The sequence below is a fragment of the Silurus aristotelis genome (genome assembly GCF_946808225.1).
Source record: "Silurus aristotelis genome assembly, chromosome: 1".
Lineage (NCBI taxonomy): Eukaryota > Metazoa > Chordata > Actinopteri > Siluriformes > Siluridae > Silurus > Silurus aristotelis.
The window spans coordinates 35971538-35979945 of NC_139574.1; the positions used below are offsets into that span (position 1 = coordinate 35971538).

An 8408-nucleotide genomic window follows, 5' to 3' on the forward strand; every position below is an offset into this window, starting at 1 on the left:
CATGTAGCTTGATAGCTTCTAATAGTGATCTAAATTATTGCCCAGGGAGCAGACATTTGAGAGCAGGATGGATGGTAGAGCAGGCCAGCTAAGGTTTGCTTTTAGCCTAGCACTGACTCCTGTTCACTTTCCACACTTCTCATGCACTGCTTTAAATGTCTCCTCTTCTGGCCATTGGCCTCAGTCAACACCTAGGTCTGGAGGCCTGGTTCCCGAAGTAAGCCATGTTTTTTTTTGTTATTTTTTATTTTGAAAAGATGCTCCGAGAGACACCGGATGCTCCGATGTTCGAAGGTCATGTGAAATAGGCAACAAAAAGATGCACCATTTTGGATCCAGAATTTTCACTGTCAGTTACTACTGTTCTGCCTTCTTGGATACATCTTCAGAATGAGGCATAAGCTAAACAGTCATGGTTAACCCAATGCCTCCTCAACCAAATCTGTGCCCCTACCAGCCTATACTACACTGTTGAATGAGGTCCCAGCTTGATCAGGGGTGGCTTGCAGTGCATTGGGAAATCCAGGTCATGCTGTCCATCATGTGCTATCCCTGCAATTGCCCAGGTTCCCTGGAATGGCAATATACTGGCCCAGGCGTTATTTCCACACCTCTGGCCCTGCAGTCACTCTTTTGGCAGGTAACAAGAGACAGAAAAATTGTAAGTGGGAGAAACACAGGTATTACTTTTAGTAGCCCTGTGTCCATGGTGCAAGGACAGGTAGAGCAAGGAAAAGGTCAAAGAGAGGGGGAGAAAGTGAGCTTGTTTGCACCAGAAATGCTTCCAAGTGGCCTTCTGCCAAATGGACTTGGTTGCACTGGACCTATTGTCATCACTTCTGGTAGCTGAGTGGCACACTGCTGAAGCACTACAACATTGACCACTCCTCTGGGCTGTATTCCCCCTGGGTGGGTTTTTAGAGCTGTAGGGTGAACTCAAATGGGTAGCTAAGCTTGCTGAATGTTAGCATCAATAGTGCTGTTTAAAAAGGATGGCCAACCAGTCCAGGGCCACAGGCTGTGCTTTCCTATAATTAAGTAGTTGTCCTGGAGTCGCATCTTGATGTAGCGCATGGCTATGGCGGCTGCTGGGGTTGGTGCTGGAGCACTTATCTTTTGCTTCCTTGCAACACTTATGGTAGGTACCTATCAGGAATACCAGGAACACCCCACAAGACCTGCTGTTTTAGAAAGATGTGTTGAGCCACTTGTCTAGCCATCAAAATTTGTTCCTTGTCAAAATTTATTAGATCAGCTTGCTTACTGTTCTAGCTGCTAAACCATCAACTTTGAGAACAGGCTGTCCCTTTGCATCTTAATATCCTAATGTCCACACTCCTTGACATCTTCCCTTGTATTGAGAATAATACATTTTAATGGCCTTAAGTGGCTCAAGTATATAAATTTGACTATGCTCCATAAATCTGATGATTGTATACAATTTAAGTAAAAAGAATTCTGACCTTCTCACTATAGTGAGAAAAATGGAGCAAATGTTTAGAATTTTTGGGGGACCAGCTCTTGCATTATTTACCTATATATTGTACACTGTAACATTGATATGTATAGGCTGGCTATTGTCAGAGCATGTATCTTCTCTGACTTTGTATATTTTTAAATGTTGTGTTAGTGAATAGCTCTGCTACCCTGCTGCTGAGTAAAGCACTGGACACACCGAGCTGACGGTCGACTGTCGGGCAATGTCGGGTGCTTTTTGAGAGTTGGTCAACTTTAGTTTTTCTGTGTTTTCCACACCGTTAGTTGGTATTAGTCTGGCGGTAGCAGCGGTTTTTCTTTCAATTTTGCATGTCTCTGCCCTCTGCCCCCTGTCTACTAAACCCAAAAAGACTTCTTGTCCCACCTCTTGGTTGTCAGAACTGTTACACAGCAATCTGCGAGATATCAGCAGGAAGGAAGGGGAAAAAATCTATATTTTACACAGACCTTACCTCTTACTGTGCACACCTGTCCAAATTTTCTTCAGACGGGACTTCTGCCAAGACTGCCTTCTAAAGGAAAGCTTGAGGCTTCTGCACAAGATCTTTGTAAGCTCCACAATATCTCTTTACAACTCAACCCTCCTGCTCCACCTGCTTCATCCTCCCTGATTGCTGAACACCTCCTTCAATGATAAGATGATTAAGAAGATCCCTTCAGACCTTCCCTTCTGTCCTGACTATACCTACATTACACAGCTAGGAATCCCCCACTCCTTTGTTGTAATCCAATCTTGCAATTCTACCACCTGCCTGCTAGATCCAATCCATTCACCTTTGTTTAGGACCATCTCACAAGACCTGTGACCTCTCTCTCGGTCCAGTTAAACATGCTCCTGAGGTTCTAGTGGCCACTGTTCCTGCCCCTTTTCCCTCCGTGGATCTTCCCACTTCATCCAGGCCTGCCTCTGGATAGTGTTCTCTTCGTGTGGAGGCCACTCTGTGCAGCTGGGGACAGTTTCTCATCATCAACGCCTTTGGTGGTTCCATGAAATTCCGGAGTAAGAACGGGAGCTTTGAGGATGGATTTGGACTGTAGTTAATGTCAACAGTCTGCTACATTGACTCAGGACTACAGTTTGCTTCTGATCACCATTACTGTAACCCGCAACATCGTATATCTGCAATAAATGGACATTCGGTGCAACCCAGATGAGGATGGGTTCCGTCTTGAGTCTGATTCCTCTTAAGGTTTCTTCCTTATGCCATCTCGGGGAAATCTATCTATCTATCTATCTATCTATCTATCTATCTATCTATCTATCTATCTATCTATCTATCTATCTATCTATCTATCTATCTATCTATCTATCTATCTATCTATCTATCTATCTATCTATCTATCCAAATAAAAATGAATTAAATTGAATTAAAGGCCTTCTGCCAGTCATCTCCACAATCATCAATTCTTGGCATTCTCAGAGAGCAAGGTTTATTCCCATTTAGAAGAAGTCTGCTCTGGATTCATCAGACATCATCAACTACAGATCGGTTTCACTTCTCTCCTGTCTTTAAACAACTGTTTGTATATCTCCCACAAAACAACTTCCAAGATCCCAACCAGTCTGGCTCCGAAGTAGCACATTCCACAGAGGCTGCCCTTTTGGTTGTCACTGAGAAACTACATGCTGCTAGATTAGCCAAGCTATCATCTGTAATCATCCTCCTCGACCTTTCAGCAGCATTCGACATGGTCAACCACAAGCCTCTCTTGTCAACTCTCAGGAGCCTTGGAATTTGTGGAGCAGCATTGGAATGGTTTGAAAGTCACACATACCAGGTAACATGGAGTTGGTCGACACTCCACTGGTGTCCCACAAGGCTCAGTACTTGGTCCTTTCCTTTTCTCCTTCTATACTCAATTTCTTGGTGAAGTTATATCCTCACATGGGTTTTTTTACCACTTCAATTTTGATGACACTCAACTCATCTTATCCTTTATTCCCTCAGATACCATAGCTTATGCTTAGATATTAGCATGCTTGGCAGTCATATCATCATGGATAAGTGCTTAAACTGAAACTCAACCCCAACAAAACTTCTGGTCATCCCAGGTGATTAATCCCCAGGTCAGGATCTAAGGATAACGCTATACTACTTTTTGATCTCCCCGTCAGCCAAGGCTTGCAACCTTGAAGTAACTATGGACAATCAACTGTCTTGTTGGTTTCTTTTCTAAAACATTAGAAGGATTCAACCATTTTTAGCCACACAGGCTGCTCAGGTGCTTGTTCAATCTCTTTTAATATTGAGACTGGACTACTGCAACTCTCTGCTGGCAGATCTACCACTAAACGCTATTTGTTCACTGCAAATGATCCAAAATGCAGCTGCGCAATGTAGGATAATAGATTAAGTTAAAACTTAACTTAAACTTCATGCTCATTGTGGCAGCGGTTCATGAGTGAAGGGCAGAGCCGGATGGAACGAGCGATAAGACTACACCTGTAACTGATGAGACTAATCATTGCGGTCTGCCGCCGACGGCAATAAAGCAGACACGACCCTCTGGGGGAGAAAGACACCAAGCAGTGGAGAGCGGAAGGGTCTTCAATCGGTGAACGGCGGACACTGAGACCTCAAGAGTGTGGGTGAGACCCATATTGGGTACTGGGCAGAAAAGCACTGGGGCAAAAGTAAAAGTAAATAAAGAATGCTCTACTTTATGATCTATTGCCTGTCTCTCTTTCTTCCAGCGTGGAACCAGTGAGTTTGTTATACTCATATTAATGAACAGACTGCACACTGTAAATTTAGGAGAAAAAATGACACAGCACACAGTTACTAGGGGCAGATTGTTTTGGATATTTATTTTGACATGGTCATAGTACCTGAGTGAAATGTTCTGGGCCAGACTGGCCTTGAGAACAGAGCTAATACTTAAGAGAACGTGCAGAAGAGAAACCATAGGATAGCTCAGTAAAATCTTTACTGGTCTGACCAGTAAGGTCCTTACATACAAGTGAGGTTGGCCTGTAATCATGACCACCTACACTACTATGTGAATCAACACTGACACTAGAACATGATACAACATTGTTATTATCAATATCTGGAAATAGGTTGGTATCAGGAAGGCATATGTCCATTTGGGTTAAAGCGTCAGAGATCGAGGGGGACGAACCAGCCGGTATGATGGCCACATTCTTGGGTCAGGTGTAGTGGTCTTCAGAGTATCAAGAAAAGCGCCTATTTAACAGCCATATGCGTTAGCATAAAATCACGATCCCATCTCTTAAGTGAGATCAAGGGGCCTTGTGGAAGGCTGTGCAGTACAGGGATTTGCCTGGCTAAAAACATAACATGATTTAGTATTAATTGGAGCACGTATGCAGAATCATGCTGTCACTAATCTATGATAACATTAAATAAAATATTGAGAAAATGACATGTGCATGTGTGTGGTGGCCTGATGTAAAAATAAACATGGCAAGGAAATGGGGGAGATAAGATGGCTCTTAATTTTTTTAGTCCAACCCTAAATAGGCTGAGGTTAATGGGAATTAGAATAATCGAACAAACCCCTAAGTGACGTATTCACATATATATTTTTTTAAATAAAGGTAACTGGGGAAGGCCAGAATTTGGGGATTTTCCAAATGGAATAGTAATCAAGGGATGTTCAATGTGTATAAATGAAGATTTTGACACTGATTTTCATGTCATGAGTATGCTCTAGGGTTGATTGTGGTTTTACTGCAATAAACTCTACTTAGATTTTTCTCATCCACATACTACTGTTATGTATCAAAACAGGAACTGTGTGTGCTTGTGCTGTACGGGAAGATTTTACTAAAGATTGCTTGTTGTATTGTTTAAACACAAAATAAATGACTTTCAACCAGACATGAAGTTGAGTTTAACACTGAATTAACACACAAATGACATAAAATAAATAAATGTCATTTTAAAAATCATTAAAATAGCAAAGTCAAATCAAAGTACTCTTTCTAAAGTAAATTAAATATGAACGTAAAACAGATGTAACTGAGGATGTAAAAGAGTGCTTCAAACCTACACTTGAAAGATTCCGCACATAATTTACATTTTTTTATATTCAAATAACAAACACTTACATCTTATGTAAGATAATGTACATTTTATGTTTTTATTCATTAATTCAGTTTAGCTTTATTTGTATAGCAATTTTAACAATGGGCATTGTCTCAAAGCAGGTTTAAATGTTATAAAGTTGTATATGTAAATGTACATGTAATGTAAAGGTATATGTTTAGTGCCTATAATTTTGCTCCTTATCAGTTTACCCCTTATGAGCAAGCCATTGGTGGTTATAATGGTGGATGCATGTCATGTCATGTCAAGTCAAGTCAAGTTTATTTACATAGCGCTTTTCACAACAGACATTGCCCCAAAGCAGCTTTCCAGAATTCAACAGTTAAGGTGAACGATGTGTATTTATCCCTAATGAACAGCCTGTGGCAAGCAGACTGTGGCAAGGAAAAACTCCCTTAGATGTTATGAGGAAGAAACCTTGAGAGGAACCAGACTCAAAAGGGGAACCCATCCTCATTTGGGTGACATCAAGGGTGTGATTATAGTCTTTAAAAAATACAGAACACTGGAGAGTGAGAACTGACATGATCACTGGAATGTAAGATTATGAGTAATGTCCTTTTTACAGTCTTATACAGTCATTTAAAGTTATGGAACCAGGAGCGACTAAGCAACTCATAAAATAGCTCAACATTTGCGATCATCATAAATCCAACACCAGCTTCTCCATTCCAGAGCCTTTAAACACTCAAGGAGGTCCAATGTCCAAACTCCACATGAAGTATGATCCAATTGGCACTGGTACATCTCTAGATGGTCCGGATGTTTGTGGGGTCGGCATCTACTTCTTTAAAGGTCCACAATCTTAATGAGGTGGGACGTGACTGGGGCTGGCACAACCTCAGGATGCCTCGGGATGGGAAGAGAAAGAGAAGAAGTAAAGAGGAATTAGCATATCTGCTGTTCATGATATTAACAAGCACAAGTTGATCATGTGCATGCGATCAAATGTTCTGGAGCACAAGGTTATATGTGATGTGTGTTATGTGTAGGCCTTGCTAAAAGCATGCATCTATTTAGGTACCTGATCCAGTTTCACATGATATCATGGGAAAAATTTATTGAATAAATATTTAATTGTGGCCTTTTAGATAGTGAGGGGAAATTTTTTTAAGACAGAAATCTATATGATCTACTATCGCAGCATGCAAAGTGATAACCATATATTCTACTCAAATAAAAAAACAGCTATTTCCATTAAAGTTTTCTTAAGTACAAGTCAAGTTACTGGTCTAAAAATCTACTCAAGTAAAAGAACAGGGAAGCTCATTTAAAATGTAGTCAAGTCAAGTCAAGTCAAGTTTATTTGTATAGCGCTTTTCACAACAGTCTCAAAGCAGCTTTACAGAAAACAACAGTGAAGGTGAACGGTGTGCGTTTGTCCCTGATGAGCAAGCCGTGGCGACAGTGGCAAGGAAAAACTCCCTTAGATGATATGAGGAAGAAACCTTGAGAGGAACCAGATTTAAAGGGGAACCCATCCTCATATGGGTGACATCAAGAGTTTGATCATAAATCTTTCAACAATGTACTCAGAGTTTTAATAGCGAGAGTGCAGTTCAAAAAGGACAAGGGGATATAAATTTCAATCTAGTTGTCTGTAATTGAAACTAAAGTCCAATAAAAACAAACATAAATTAAAACATAGGTGTCCATGACGAGTATAATGTTATGTGCTTTCGCAGCAAAAAAATAAATCATGTTATAATGTAATTTATGATGATGAGAGAAATCACAAATTCAGACAGTGAGCACATGCATTGAAACAACTTTCGAACCGAGGGCATTTTGCTTTCAGCTGGGTCCCTGGTGTCTGTCTTGTCCGTCTCTATCTTCATTTCTTGTAAGTTTAGAGAGTTTGTTCTCTGCCTTCCATTCAATCACTGTAGTAGTTTCCGAGGCACGGAATAATTTTCCCTTGCATTATTATTATTATTATTATTATTATTATTTTTTAGTCAGTAAAGGATATGATTTAGAACGTAGTTAAGTGCAATAGTTCAAACGAAACATACTTAAGTAAAAGATTTATAAAGCTACTTTTAAAAGTAGAAGTACATGAAAATAAATACTCGATTAAAATAATGTAAGTAAATATAATTTGGTACTGATATGATATATTCTCCCTCCCTGCACTTCCTTTTATAGTCAAGAAGATTTTATTGTCATTTAAACCATATATAGCTGACGCAGTACACCTTGAAATGAAACAATGTTCCTCCAGAACCCTGGTGCTAAATTAAAAAACAACAATCACAGAAACAGAAAACACAGGGCTAAGGACTAGTAATTGTCCTCGCCACATAAAGTGCATGTGTGAAACCTGGTGCAAACAGTGCAAAGACAACACAAGACAGTGCAAGACAACACAAGACAGTGCAAAGACAACACAAGACAGTACAAGACAACACAAGACAGTGCAAGACAATACACAAAACACAAAATACAAAATAGCTCTGCCAGTAAACCTGTTGTAAAGAGATTATATATTTATATATACACCTGATCATAAGTATGGTATGTGATTTTTGAGCATCGCATCCCACATTTACTCCCAATTTGCTCTTATATATCCCTTGGCTCTTCAAGTTCAAGTAAATACAAAATGCAAAATTGTATCATACCACATCCAAAGATCATCCTATACATGCTTTGTGGTAACAGTCTGGAAAAGATCCACATAATATATATATATATATATATATATATATATATATATATATATATATATATATATATATATATATATATATATATATATATATATATATATATATTGCAAAGTCTAAAAGTGTTTGGTTAACAGTGCTATGGAAGCATCCATGTGTTTATCCTGGC

At 39.6% G+C, this 8408-nt stretch overlaps 1 long non-coding RNA gene across 1 annotated transcript; it reads left to right on the forward strand.

Annotated features, from left to right (window-relative positions):
* The first annotated feature begins 5551 nt into the window (after positions 1 to 5551).
* On the forward strand, positions 5552 to 8186 carry LOC310725763. Its single transcript, XR_014533498.1, has 3 exons — positions 5552 to 6855; positions 7107 to 7946; positions 7995 to 8186. It is a non-coding gene; the product is annotated as an uncharacterized lncRNA (long non-coding RNA).
* The last annotated feature ends 222 nt before the right edge of the window (positions 8187 to 8408 follow it).